This window comes from Hemicordylus capensis, chromosome 1, assembly GCF_027244095.1.
Source record: "Hemicordylus capensis ecotype Gifberg chromosome 1, rHemCap1.1.pri, whole genome shotgun sequence".
Classification (NCBI taxonomy): Eukaryota; Metazoa; Chordata; class Lepidosauria; order Squamata; family Cordylidae; genus Hemicordylus; species Hemicordylus capensis.
The window spans coordinates 448,895,827-448,911,201 of NC_069657.1; the positions used below are offsets into that span (position 1 = coordinate 448,895,827).

Genomic DNA, 15,375 nt, shown 5'->3' on the forward strand with positions numbered 1-15,375 from the left:
GATGTAGTAGAGGCATCCTACTCCAAGGCGATGGTCTCGGGGAAGGAGGGCATCAGTCTGAGAAGGAAGGAAATGCTTCCTTAGAAGTGACCCCTTCTGTGGATGATGAGCCCATATCCTCTCACACAGAGAATAATCCCCTGGGAGATGGGAGCCTCCTTGTAGTGGGTGATTCGATCATTAGAGGTATAGAGAGATGGGTTTGTGACCTGCATGTTGATCAGATGGTGACTGGCCTTCCTGGTGTGATGGTTGCAGACACCACACTGCATCTTGATAGGCTGTTAAGTGCTGTAGAGGAGACAGCTGTCGTGGTGCATGTTGGCACCAACAATGGGGGAAATGTAGTTGGGAGGCCTCGAAGCCCGATTTAGGCTGATAGGCAGTATGTTGAAGACCAGGACCCCCTAGAAACTATTTCCCCCAAATAGTCCACACGTTCATTCTCCAAAGGGAGATTCTCAAGATCTGAAGATAAATAATTTAAGGGGAGGTTTGGGTCAGAGGGAGTAGCCAGGTTCTAGCTGTGATAAGGGATATGCAGAATCTGCTGAAGAGGGGATTGAGGGGGATAAGTCCAGCAATACATCATCATTCAAAGTTGAAAATCAGTTGGATGAAACAACTGCTGCAGTACTTAGAGGTTCATGCAAGTTCAGGAATTTGTCAGTCTTGGCTTGCTGGAAATTTTTATTGCCTTTTTGACCCGGGGAGTTCCTGGAACACTTTTTCTTTCTCATTTTATCCAGAGTAGTTAGATTTACTGTTCAGTCAAGAATAGACCTTCCAAATTGGAGCCAGTCTTAAATTATAGTTAGAACATCAATTAGACCATCCACTGCAATGCCATATCATCGTAAAATGAAATAAAACCATCAACTAGCCCTAACAGGAGGAGGATGGGAGATAAAAATCTAGGGAGAGCTCATGAATGGAGCAGCCTACCCTGCTCCCAATGTACCCAATTGGATTACTTGGGAGTAGGAAGTCATACTTGTGTATAAAAACCTGTGACACCAGATGAGGGTTAAGACATTCCCCCATTCATTTTAATTAATGAGATTAAGCATGTGTTTATCTCCTGCTGAAACCAATGGATCTTAATACTGTTTAACCATGACTACATAAGGATCATTTCCCCTTAAATCAGGGCTGCTCAGCTTCAGCTCTCCTGCAGATGTTGGCCTACAACTTCCAGTACTTCCAGTGACTGTTGCTAGTGTGTGTCTTATGTTTCTTTTTAAAATGTGAGCCCTTTGGGGACAGGGAGCCATCTTATTTGTTTGTTATGTCTCTGTGTAAACAACCCTGAGCCATTTTTGGAAGGGTGGTATAGAAATCGAATTATTATTATTATCCCTGATTATTGGCCACTTGGCAGGGGGTTATGGGAGTTATAGTCCTAACATCTGGGGGGCCTAAGTTGAGCAGGTGTGCCTTAAATTGTGTCTCAAATGCATAATGCAAGGCGCAAAAGTGGCAAATATTCAAAATTGAAAAATATTTTTGGCATTCCGCCTCATGTGAAATTTGTTTGACATTCTGGTTTCTTGTAACTTTATTTATTTATTTAACATATTTTTGTACCACCCAAAACATACAAAAAAAAAAAAGATTTTTAAACATTTTGTTAAAGATTCTTTAACTACAGATGATGGAGCCATTTTTTCTTACCTGACAATTTATTCATTGTAACTAAACTACTTTTGTGAAAGAAAGAACTGGCACTGTGCAGCCAGCTGAAGTTGATCACTGTTAAGGGTCCTTTATATTCAAAGGGAGAATCTGTTGCTGATTCCAGGCTTGTTTCTCCTTCAGTTAATGCTGAGACCCCAGCATATTTGCAGCTTTGAAGACGTTGTGCTTTTCAACTATGAAGTTGTTGTGCCTTCTCTTTCTCTTCATTTTGCTGCTGGATTCTCCAAGTAAGATATGTGTGATGCTGACATAGAATTTACAGCTTAAGAGTGACATGAGGAACATTGTGGATAGCCATCATGTTTATTCTTATCAGATTCATGGGAGGGTAGGAAATGTTGGATAAGGAAGAGCAAATGTCCCTCATTCCACCGCCGCCGCCACCATCACCACAGTAGGTGCCACCTCATGTCACGTGCCTCTTTGCTTGCCTGGCTGTTCTCTGACCACTGCTCCCTACCTCACTCTGCTAGGCTGCACTTCCTCCTTTTTTAACCTTCCTGTCTGTTCACCCCCCCCCCCCAATGCTTCACACATACCGAGGGGACAGAGTGAGGGAGGGGGGAGAACAGGGGAATTGTATGGGAGCACTACAAGCAGGCGCGTAACAATGATAGGGCAAGGGGAGACAGTTGTCTGGGGGCCCCACTGCCTGGAGGGGCCCCCCAGAGGCACCTCATGTGACTCCCCATTGCCCCCTGCCCAGCCCCAAGGCCCCTTAGCCACTTGCCCTGTTCGCCGTCTCTCCAGCTTGTTCTCCTGGCCGGCAATCGAGGCAGCAGACAAGCTGCAAAGAGCTCCTTTTCTCCCGCCTCTCAGCTGATCGGCGGGTGGGCGGGGCTTCCACGGAGGCCTCGTGTAGGCCTCTGTGAAGCCTGAACTCCAGTAGGGCCCAAGCAAGCCAGGAAGGAGGAGGCAGCCAGAGAGGCCTCCACTGTTCTCTGCAGCAGAAGACCCCCTGCTGCCAGGTAGAGTGTGAACTCCTTTTTGTGGTTACCTCCCTCCCCCCCCCCCAGGATATATAGGCATCTGCTTGCCATAGGGCTTGGATATGAGGGGGGGGGGGGGACCGAGAAGTCTCTGAAAATTTATTTTGAAACAGCTTGGAAAATTTGCTGACTTAAAAAAACTATCTAAAAAGTCCTATAAGTGGCTTGTTTCATGGCAGAAAATTGCAAAAACTTCTGGAACAGTATTTTATTAATTTTATTTATTCATTCATTCATTTATAAATGCACCTATGTTCAAGTTGTTTTGCAACCCAGAAGGTCTGAGTGAGAACTGTGAAGCATGTGTGGTGCTTTTATTTTATTTTTCTTGTGTGTGAACTGCTCCCCAATAACTCGCAGGGACTTCAGGGTAAATCTGGCCAACATGTGAATGCAGCACCTCCATTCCAGAGGAGATGTGTCTTAAAGGGCTTTAAAAGCCTCCTGTGAAAAACCTCCTGCAATCAAACTTGACTGAATTTGTTCAGAATTCTGAGAAAACAAACATAGGCTCACCCTGCATGGCTGAAAGTCTCCTTTGCTAATCTGCAGCGAGGGGCCCATTTTAATAATTCATCTTTCTAGTGTGTTCTAGGCATTAAAAGTAATACAAATGTATAGTACTCAATGTATATCACTATATATTGTGACGTGTGTGTGTGTATTCAGTGAAATGTATTTGCAGGCAGCATACTTATTTTGGAATATCAGACTTAAATCCTTGGGGGCCTGGGGTGTGCGGAGGCCCTGGACTTTGGGGGGGGGCCCATTTTAAAATCTTGTCTCTGGGCCCACTCCAACCTTGCTACGCCCCTGACTACAAGGGTAATAAAGAAGGGTGGAGACCTAATCAAGGGGTGTTGGAGCAAGGTGTGAGTCATGTGAGAGGGTATATAAAATGGAGATGGCCAGTGATGAGGAGGCAGATGGAGAGAGTGTCATAGATCTCTGGTGAGAGGCTGACACAGGGACTGCAAAACCCCAAGGAGGAGGACCTAGCTGACAAGGAGCCCTCTTCTCTTGTAGGCTGAGGCTTGACCTTAAGTGGCTGTCTTGCAGCCAGGGCACCAGGGACCTGTTTGGACAACCCATAAAGCTATTTTTGAATGTGACAAAAAGGGAAGGGGGCACTACATCTTTTGTGCATTTCTCTCACTTTGGAAAGGAAAAGATCAGCTTAATGTTGCATCCAAAAGTGCTCTCAAAATAGGTGGGGAAAGCCTGTTTGAAACTTCACTTGATTTTCCAGCCACCAGCTTCTTCTTTTCCCCACTACAGGAGTCATGGCAGTAAGGATTACTAGTGAAAAACAATGTGTGGAAGCTGATGGAATGTGCCTATTTAGAGAATGTCCTATAACTAAATTTATTGGGGAGCGTTCAGACTTTAGACATTGTTGCCATATTAGAGATCAAGCTGAAACCGATGCTGAAACTACAGTCTCCAAGTGAATAAAAGGTGAAGATTGCATTTGTACATACCAAAGTCTGTCTTCAAAGATGTGTTACAGTCATCCTGTGGGGCTCTGGAGGACATGAAATATAGGTACATTGCTTCTGGGACAGGAAGCCCTCAGCAGCCTGTCTAGTGCAGACAGGCTGTGTGAAACAGGATACTGGACTAGATGGGTCTTGGGCCTGATCCAGCAGGGCTGTTCTTATGTTCTTATGATGTTGTGGGAGCTAGTTCTGCTAAGTCAAGCTCTTATATTCCAGGATAGTATTGTGCTACTCCTCAGGTGTGCTTGCAAAAACTGTGGCATGTACCTGCTGTGAAATCTCTTCTTCAGTCCATATATGTTGTAGGGAACGGTGCAGAGGTCTCCACTGTCCCTTTTGGGGAGTCCTCCTGATGCGGGGAGGCTTGTTGTAGCAGCCACCCAGTTGCGGGGTACTCGTGAGTCACAGCAGCACAGAGTCATGCCACCATGACACATGACTCTCTAAGGTGCTTTCCGGGCACAAGTTTGCTGCTTGCCATCCCCCTCTCCATGGTTACCAAATAACTTGATTTCCCCTCCCTCGACACCCTCTGCTCTCTGAGGCTAACACACCTCCAGTGGCAACAAAAGCAAGCCCACCGCACCCCATTAACCCCAAGCACAGTCCATGCTGCACACAGAGAGTCTTGGGGTGGGATGGGGAATCCCAAGTCCTCCCCTGCCCCATACAACTGCCTAAACCTCCTGTTGCCCTTCCCACCAATGGCCAGGTGTGAGGGGGAATTTTGCATTTGCATTGGGAAAGAATGCTTTCACTTTATTTGGCAGTAATAAACTAGCAGCATTTTCCTTAGCAAGGTGGGGGCAGGTGTTTGCAATCTCTGAGCCCCTTGATGCTACAGATGTGGGTGATGGTCCCATGCTAACATCAATGGTTTAAAGAGAGGCACACCGTTCCAACTCCTACGCATCTGCCCACCTTGGACCGGAGGGAGATGCTCCCAGGGGTGTCCTACACCTCCCTGCCACCGCCAATTACCCTCAAGACTGGGGCCTCAGGGCCCACTGACACAGCGTCTCCATCTCTGCTGGGCACCCCTCCACCACTGATGTTTGGGCGGGTCCACGAGCTCCTCCAGCAGGACATCTGCCATAGACTTGCATATGTGGTGTAGGACATAACAGGTCGTGATTACCTTCAGCACCCGCTCCTCCTCAGCATCCAGCAAGGCATAGTGGGCACACCACCAGGCCTTCAGCCTCCCCAATGACTGCTCCAGCACAATCCTCATGGTGCTGTGCCTGTGATTGAATTTCCTCTCCAGGGCATCTCTGGATGTGCGATAAGGGGTGACCATCCACTCCCGCTGGCTGTATCCCTGGTCCTCTGAATATCACCGGCTTCGCCCATTGCCCACTGACCTCCATGGATGCAACATTTACCCAGGTACCAGTGCAGGGATTTGAGGCAAGTGGGTAGGTCCAGAAAATGGTGGTGTCAGGACTTCTTCCTAACACTCTGGTGTACATATCCATGAACCATCAATTTGAGTCCACCTACCCTTGGATGATCAAGGTGTAGTTGTACTTCTGCCCAAAGTACTCATCATGGCATTAGGGACAGTGTGAAAATTCCCACATGCATGCTGGCTATAGAGCCAAGGATCCCTGGGAACCTCTTCTTCTGGAACCACAACATCAGCTCCTGTAGGTCACCCACACAGCTCATGTACCCAGGGAAAATTTTCACCTGGAGGTCCACCACTTTGTTGACTATCTCAAAAATGGTGCATGTGCCAACTGCAAACAGGTTTCTCGGGGCAGGTAGTTCATGTTGGATGCCAGCTTGTAAATCCTCCACTGGACATTCCAGCTCAGACGGAGTGCAGCCTGCTTGTCGGTTGCCAAGTTCCAGCTGGCTGGTTGCTAGCCTCCCAGACTGTTGAGTTGTTCCACCTGCTGCCTGTCCTGGGAGCTGCTTGTGAGGGGAGTGGCTTCTGGGGCTTGCATGCTTAAAAGCAAGGAGACTTGCCAAAGGCCTTTGGAGCTGGGCATTCGGGAGTGGGACTGAGGGTTGGGTTGGGCCGGGCCGGGCCGGGCCAGGCCAGGTTGGGCCAGGCCTTTTGCAGATATGTGTTTGGGCTCTCTTGAGGGGGATGGTGCTGGGAGTGCACCCAGCATTTCTGGGGCAGCTATTACTGTAGTGGTGGGGAATAGAAGAATCGGTGCTGGCAGAGCAGCTGGCCATTACAGGGGAAGGGAAACCAGTAATTTAGTAACTGTTTCCACTTCCAACTGCTCTGTCAACTCTTCAGCCTTGGGGAGCAGCTCCAATGGTCTTACGATCCAGCGTCTCTAGCTCTGCCTGGGTCCAGTCTATTATTCCTGCAGTGTATCTGATAACAGGTATAGCCCAGGTGTTTATGACTTGTATGGTGTTCCCACCATTGAGTTTGGACTTGAGGATTTTTTGAACTCTCCTGATGTATTCACTTCCAATTTCTCTTTTAACTTCAGTGTGTGCGATGTTATCAGCCTGGAGAATGCTCAAGTATTTGTAAGGTTCTTTCTCTTCCAGGTTCTTGATCTTGCTTCCATTGGGCAGTTCTATTCCTTCTGTTTTTCTTATTTTTCCTCTGTTCATTATTAATGCAGCACACTTGTCTAGTCCAAACTCCATTGCTATATCGCTACTGAATATATGGACAGTATTTAGCAGTGATTCGATTTCTGACTGGGACTTTCCATACAACTTCAGATCGTCCATGTACAGCAGATGGTTGATTTTACTGGATGTTTTAGATGTTTGGTATCCGAGGCCTGTTTTGTTGAGTATTTGTGAAAGTGGGGTCATGGCGATTACAAACAACAGAGGGGATAGTGAGTCCCCTTGGAAAATGCCTCTTCTAATGCTAACCTGTCCAAGTGTCTCGCCATTGATTGTTAACTGTGTACTCCACATGCTCATTGCTTTTTTATAAATATCTGAATGTTTTTGCTGACACCAGTTGTTTCTAGACATTTTAGTATCCATGTGTGAGGCAATGAATCGAAGGCTTTCTTATAGTAAATCCATGCAACACTTAGATTGTTTTTTCTTCTCTTGCAATTTTCTAAAATCATTTTGTCAATCAGCAGCTGGTCTTTTGTGCCTCTGGTGTTTGGGCAATTTCCTTTCTGTTCAACTGGAAGCTGTTTGTTAGTTAATAAGTGTTGCATCACTTCATCTGCTATTATTCCAGTTAGTAATTTGAACATGGTTGGCAGACAGATTATCGGTCTACAATTACTTGGAACTGCACCTTTTTGCTGGCTCTTTCATGATGAGATGAGTTTTCCCAGTTGTTAGCCATTGTTCAATATCACCTCCTTGCAAAATGTGATTGAACTGTTTTGATAGTTGTTTATGAAGGCTTGTTAGGTGTTTAAGGCAAAAGCCATGCAATTCATCGTCGCCTGGAGCAGTCCAATTTTTAATATTCTTTGCTCTTTCACTTATTAATTCTGGTATTGTTATTATATCTTGCATTTGTTGGTTACATTTTTTGACCTCTTTCATCCAGCCTGCTTTTTTATTATAATCTATTGGATTGTCCCATAATTTCCCCCAGAATTGCACTGTTTCATCTTTATTCGGTGTTTCTAGGTTTCTTGCCGTTTCTCCTTCTATGCTTTGGTAGAAACGTCTCTGATTCGACTGGAATTGGAGATTCTGCCTGTGTTGTGTAGTTCTGGCTTCAGATCTGCTAATCTTCTTTGACACTGCTGTTATTTGCTGCTTTATTATTTCCAGGACTTCTCTAATTTTCCTTGAATCTAGGTGGTATTTTTGGATCAGATACTGTTTGGTGTTTTCATTCTTCAGCTTCTTGTCTTTCATATCTTTCAGTTTACTAGCATCTGATCTAAGCCTGGAGATTTTATTTTCTAATCTAATCTTCCATATATGTGATGTACTACTTTCTTTTTTTACAGGTCCATTGATCTTATATCTGAACTCTTATGTTGTTGTTGTTGCTGCACTGAACCAGGGGTCACTCCATGAAATTGATTGCCAGGAGGTCTAGGACCAACAAACGGAAGTACTTTTTCACACAACACGTGATCCACTTGTGGAATTCTCTGCCACAGGATGTGGTGACAGCCAACAACCTGGAAGGCTTTAAGAGGGGTTTGGATGACTTCATGGAGGAGAGGTCTATCAATGGCTACTAGTTTGAGGGCTATGGGCCACCTCCAGCCTCAAAGGCAGGATGCCTCTGAGTACCAGTTGCAGGGGAGTAATGGCAGGAGAGAGGGCACGCCCTCAACTCCTGCCTGTGGCTTCCAGCGGCATCTGGTGGGCCACTGTGCGAAACGGGATGCTGGACTAGATGTGCCTTGGGCCTGATCCAGCAGGGCTGTTCTTATGTTCTTATGTTAAGCACTGGCAGGGGCTGCAGGGCTGCAACCCTGTGCACATTTACTAGGAGCAACCTGCGGGGCTCAATGGAGCTTGCTTTTGAGTAGAAGTGCTTGGGCTGCACAAAGGAACGGAGAGGTTGTTCTTCATTTTCTTGCAGCCAAAAGCGATATACTCGTGCCTGCCTCAGGGACTGGTGGAGAGAAAGAAGCAGGAAAGCCGCAGCAGCAGTGAAGAATGGATGGGACGGAGGGTCCCCATGGAAGAAAACATTGGGGGGAATGAAGAGGAGTGGCGCTGCCATAATAAAAGGAGGTGGGGGTCTGGGGGAGGGAGGAGGACCCCTCAGGGGTGATTTAAGGGAAGGAGGCTAGAGGTTTCCCTCCTCCATAAGGACAAGTAGAATAAAAAATAAAAGAGCGAAAGCTTCCTCTTCCCTCTTCCTCCCTAAACTTGTACAGGAGCCTGGACTCCCCACCACCACCAAGCTTCAAGCTTTCCTGAAGAGAGGACACAAAAAATGGGGGAGGGAGAAGAGGGACTAGGAGCCCTGTGGGCAGACCAAACCCAGGTCTTCCCCTGCTCCAGCCCTTCCTCTGGAGCAGGGCTTCTCTGGTCTCCCACAGCCCTTTGTTTCCAGCCCTGACCCTTGCTCATCTCTCTTCTCTCTCATTGCTCATCTCTCTCAGCCACAAACAACCTCAACTTTCACCCGGGAAAGCCCACTCTCTCCTCAGCCCTCCTGCCTCCAGCCCCTGCCCACCAGTCATTCCATTGTTTTCACCCACTGGTACAAGGAGGAAAACGGCACAAATTTCCAACAGGGGAGCAAGGAGAGCAGAAGAGGGAAGTCAAGGCAAGGCAACAAAACACAGGAGGCAACCTCCTGAAAGTGCAACAGCCCCTCCGAGAAGATTCGGCCTTCACCTCCCTGCTCCCCAGTGTAGGCTCTAGTCCCACCCGTCCCTACCGGTAGTCGTCCCAGCCTAGCCAGGTGGCAGGAGAAGAAGAACCCAACCTCTCTCTCTTCAGGGTAGAGCGCGCTGCTGTCTGACCCTCTAGGAAAAGCCTAGCCTAGGGCAGGCTCTGTCTCTCCGAGTGCCGCCTGCCACTTCTTCCAACTGTCAGGGGTGGGAGGCCACACCCCCGGCCCCCACCGCCCCCGCCATGGCACCCCCCGAGACACACACACACCCCAGCCAATATAGCTGCTCAAGCAAGAGCCACCCCTGGCCACCGCTGCCCTCACCACCCTCCAAGACACCCGCCGTCCTCAGTCAAGAAGCCAGCTCCAAGCAAGCCCCCACCCTGGTAAATGAATTTAAATAAAAAATTAAAACACACACACACACACACCCCTTGGATGAATGCACTGAAACTTTATTGTTGAGATGTCGTTGCTGGAGATTGGGGTTTGAGCCTGGCAGGTGGCAAAAGCAGCAAGACTCCCCCTCCTCCTGGCTCCTAGGCTCGATCTTCATCATCGTCCTCTGCTCCTTGTCCTTCCAGGCAGCCAGGCAGCCTCTCCTCCCACACACACTCTCTCTCACACACACCAGCAGTCACAGCGTGCAATGCAGCATGTGCAACTCGACAAGATTATAGAGAGATCATCTCGCGCATGCACAAGTAGGGGGGTGGGGACGGGAAGTGCCAGGAGGAGGAGGTCCATCGGGCAGCCAGCAGGCAGTGGGGCGCCAGGAGCTGAGATCGCCGTGGCACCGTGGCCCGAGCCAGCACCACATATGCCCCAAAACTAAAACTAAAAATTTTGGGTGGGGTGGGGGCAGGGCAGGGGGTCCACATGGCACTTTTGTGCCCCCCCCAGTTACACCTGTGGACGTCCCTGCTGTACAGATTTTCAGTATACTCCTTTCATCTCTGTTTGATCTTCTGTGAATCAGTTACTGGCTGTCCTTTGGCATCCCTTAACATACCAGTTTGATGCTGGAACCTCGCTCTGAGTTCAGAGATTCTTTTTCCACGTCTGTCTTCCACATCTGTCTTCCACCACAAGGTCTTTACAGATGATTCATTTCATCTTTCACTGTGTCGAGCTTTCCCATATTCATGCTTCTTATGTTCCATGTTCCCATTATAATTCTGTCTTTGCAGCTTCGGATTTTCTTTTCCCACACGGCAACATCAGCTGCTAGACGTCCAAAAGGCTTTAGTCTAACCACGTCATAAACACCATCGGTACTCTGAGAGATCGTCAGCTCTTCTTCAGTAGCATTTTGACTACCATCTAACCTGGCCCCACATCGACAATCATTCCATTTAGTCTATTGATGTGGTTTTCTTGGTAACATAAACGAGTGATTTACCATTGCCTTCTCCTGCCCAGTGTCGTTTGTCGTTGAAGTGATCGTCGTTGAAGTGATCGTCCGCCTCGAGCACTTTCCTATATCGCTGCTTCCCAACATAGGTGCCTGCTTGCTTTAGCTGGGCAATTGGGATCACCTTTGTGCTTTGGGTGACCCTACTGGGAGCAACAATAAACCCGCACATTAAGACCGAGCAATGGAAATGCATTTTAAGCATAGAGTTCAGGGGAACAAAACTCCTAGATCAGTTGGCACTGAATGCTAGTGCCGAATGGATTAGCAGAGAAACTACAGAGACTATAGAGGGATAAAGTCCCTGAACAAGAAATTCGTGCAGGAGCAAGAGATGGGGATGAGGAAGGAAAGAGATTAAGGGAAGATGGCCTAGGAGATAGAGTGACAGAACAGATCACAAATATTGGTAATGGAGCAATTTGAGTGGGAGGAAGTAAACAAAAAATGGGGATATCTGGAATGCAGAACAGCTGTGTTTGATTGGGAACTGTATATTTATTCTACAGTGGCAGAGTGAAAGGGAAGGGTTTATTGGGTTGGGAAGGGAGAGGTAACAAAAAATGCATGAAGACAAATCTGGGGGATTTTCCTTTCTGAAAGAAGAGTTACTGGCAAAGGACACAAAGAACATTTCAATGGGATGCTTCCACTGACAGAGTGAGTAAAAATAATGAATTGGGAAACAAGGTTTTAGGGAGTCTTGAGAATTTAGTGGTGACCTTTGAGGACAAAGTGGAAAGATCTTTTGTTGTCCTCTAGGAAGTATTATGGATCAAGCCCAAGTTCCAGAGTACCAAATGGCACTGTTCCAGTTTGGCCTTGCTTGCTGTGCAACTCGCAGGGACATTTTTCGGGGTGGCATAGAAGGCTTCCTGGTTAAGAGAGGAGGCCATCAAAAATTGCCTTTTCCCTGCTGCACCAGTTCATTTAGTTGGGAAAGTCTGCCAGGCTGCTGACTTGCTGCATCAGTACACCCTTGCTCTGTATGTCAACCAATAATAATCACAGCTGTGGACCATAGCCAGCCAAAAGATTTCGGGGGGGGGGGCACCAAAAAGCAGGGGGCAGCTTATCTGTCCCTTTTCAGTCCTAAGAGCAAGGAGCATTCAGTTTTTTTTTTAAAAAAACCATTTGTTTGCAAAAGATGGGGGGGGGGAATGTGGCGCGCCAAGGCTTGCCCTAGCCCCAGCCCAGCTATGGGTGTAGAGTAGGTGCTATTGCCTCTCCATCATTGCCCACAACATCCCTTTGGGTAAAACACACAAAACACACTGTGACACAAGCAGTATTTTGAACATGTGGGTTCTTGGGGGCAGAAACAGCAACTCAACTCACAAGAATGTACAGATTTAAAACCAATATATTTATGCAAATACGCATTCGCAGAAACATTTCAACAAGGAGCCTAACATATTTCGATCCCACATATTACCACACAAAAGCACCCAGAAAACAGACCACTGTAGAAACAACAGTTCTTTCTTCGAGTCTCAGCCTGCTTTCTCCTTCTCCCTCACTCCCCACACCCACTCCAAGACCAATACCCACTAGGGATGTGTGAATCGATTTGGGTACAAAACTATCTGTACCCAAATCTAGCTGATTCTGGTGATATGTGGACAGAACAAATCGCCCATGTGCTCCATTGCTCAGATTCGGGAACAAAACAAATCACCCAGATCTAGACCTGAAAATATTCAGGGATTTGGACCTCCATTTTGTGGTCACACTGGGTCGGGTGGTAGTTTCCAATGGGTGGAAGCTACCACCCAAATTTCAAAGAAATTTGGCAAAGCGGTGTTTTTTTTGTGTGCTTTTTAATGAAGTTGGCACATCTTTAAACTTTTTCCCATAGGGAATAATGGGTATTTCAGCAACCTTATAACTCCATGTGGAGGGCACCAGGGTGGCCCAGAGTGGGTTGTGGTGGGTGGTAGCGCGCAATGGGTACAAGGAAGCTACCATCCAGATTTCAAAGCATTGGGTAAATTGAGGGGGGCGGGTCATCAAAGTCTACCTGTGATTAAAGATCCACATAGCTGGATTCTGGTGTTGAAGACAAGCTCTGCATAAGGTTGATTGTCTGAATTTAAAGTGAATTTAATTCATTTATTTTCTCCAGTTCTGGTTCCAATGTCTTTTGTTTTCTACAGGAATAACTGCATATATTTCGACTACGGAAGCCTGTCACAATGCTGGACACTCGTGTATCTTCGCTACATGTCTACTTCCTAGTCAACTCTGGTTCGGAATTTGTGATTCATCGTTTTATCCTTGTTGCGGATAATGATTTCAATTCACCCAAGAATAACTTCTGTCTTGTCCAGAAAGAATTTCAGTTTTTTCACCCACATCTTGCCCAGCAATAAATGAACCTCAATTCACAATCTCTACAAATTCCACCGCCGTTCACTAGTAACTATGGGCCAGTTCCCACAACTCCCCCCTTGGAGAATTGAGAGATTTGTGCAGCATATGAGCTGCCCATTTCCAGTAGTATGAAACTGGAAATGTTGTGGCAATGTCAGGTTGGCACTGCCTCTACCCAACATGAAACCAGGATCCATAATCCAGGATTTAATCTATGGTTGTCTATGCCATTCACTTCTCAGACAGTGTCAGTCTTTCATTGTCAGAAAATTTCTGGGGTCCTACAATCAGAAATTAGAAGCACGCTTACCATGTGACTCTCCTAATTCCTGTTTCTCCACTGTAGAGGTGATAGTGAGAACCAGCCCTATGCTTAATTTTCTATGAGCCAAAGGCATCCATGCACAACATGCTTGGATACCTGAAATTAAAATCCATCTATGGGGCAGTCTGGCAACTCACTTGACTGTAAGAATAATAATTTCAGTGTATAAGAATTTGAAATATATTATGACATGTCCTGGGTCCCTATTCATCTATCAAACACTGTTCAGAGGATTTCCAGTGGATAAGAATGAAGATTCTAGTAGCCACCACTAAAATAAACAAGTGATTCATTCCAGCTCTCCAAAAGAACTAAATTATTCAGATAGCCAAAGCGTAGTAGAGATGCTACCGAAGTATTTATTTCCAGAGTGGTAGAACATTAATCTTTTGCAAGAAAAATGACAAATGCTGAGATCCAGGCTAACACTGCAATAGCAAAAGAATGTTGCGCCAGCAGGGCACATTTGCAGATGAATACATTGTAGAACATTCAATTTGCACAGCTTTGCAACCTTCATGCACTCACACAGCTTTGCTTGTAACACTAGCACAGTCTGGATCTCAGCCACTGTGGCTTGCAGTATCTTAAAAATAAACAATTTATTGTAGCTTATGCTTTTGTGGACTACACTACACTTCATCAGATGCATTTAATGTTGTCCTCAGTGGGCAAAAATTATACAGGTCTGATAAGGCTTATTTCAGTACCAGTTAGTGAGCCCTGCGTCGGGCATTGAGGGCAGAATATAACATTAAAAAGTGGCAAACATACCTACCGCCAGCACCTGGCATCGTACTAAACCACCCTGCCGAAAATGGCTCAGGGCGGTTTACAGAGAAATAATAAATAAATAAGATGGATCCCTGTCGCCAAAGGGCTCACAATCTAAAAAGAAACATCAGATCGACACCAGCAACAGTCACTGGAGGTACAGTGCTGGGGGTGGATAGGGCCAGTTACTCTCTCCCTGCTAAATAAAGAGATTCTTCATGTTAAAAGGTGCCTCTCCAACCCGCTTCAAAACTGGCCCCTTTTGTATACGGAAGAACTACAGGGGCAGAAGTGGCAAAGTAGATGAATGGAGCACAAGCAGAGAAAGACTCAACTTGAATCCGCCAGATTGCAACATAGAGCGCATTTGAAGGTCTTTGCACAAGCGATATGTGTGGCGAAGAAATGATTCTTTTATGCCGATATTGCATCAGCAAGTTTACATCTGATGGAGTTATTATAGGGTTGTGAGAGGGCTAGTATGTGCCCCTCCTCCCTTGAATCAGAATCTCAAACCATTGATTACCCGCTGTGATGTGCTTAATGAATTCTTTGTGTGTGGGGTAATCTCTTGTATTCGGGCCGACTTAGACTCCATCTCCACAATTACTTCAGTGTCTGATGGTTCACACCTCTTGTGTGGTTAAGTTGGATCAGTTCCAGTTTGTAACTCCTGGGGACGTGGACGAGCTGCTTGGAACAGTGCGACCTACCACCTGTTCTCTTGACCCTTGCTCAACATGGCTTATAATATCTGGCGGGGGCGGGGTGTTGTAGAAGGCCTGGTAGAAATTATAAATGCTTCTCTGGGGAAGGCAGAATGCCTTTTTGTCTTAGGGAGGCAATTATTAGACAACTTCTGAAGAAGCCTACCTTGGATCCCTCAGAGTTAAGCAACTACAGGCCTTTCTCCAACTTTCCGTGGCTGGGCAAGGTAACTGAGAAGGTGGTTGCCTCCCAGCTCTAGACAGTCTTGGAGGAAACTGATTATCTAGGCCCATTCCAAACTGTCTTTGAGGCAGGCTATGGGGTGG

At 46.6% G+C, this 15,375-nt stretch overlaps 1 long non-coding RNA gene across 2 annotated transcripts; it reads left to right on the plus strand.

Annotated features, from left to right (window-relative positions):
- The first annotated feature begins 1,812 nt into the window (after positions 1 to 1,812).
- On the plus strand, positions 1,813 to 14,074 carry LOC128340703 (uncharacterized). Of its 2 annotated transcripts, none has more exons than XR_008313900.1 (4): positions 1,813 to 1,925; positions 3,966 to 4,145; positions 5,454 to 5,575; positions 13,026 to 14,074. It is a non-coding gene; the product is annotated as an uncharacterized LOC128340703 (long non-coding RNA). The 2 variants fall into 2 exon arrangements; XR_008313899.1 differs by lacking the exon at positions 1,813 to 1,925 and adding an exon at positions 2,595 to 2,666.
- The last annotated feature ends 1,301 nt before the right edge of the window (positions 14,075 to 15,375 follow it).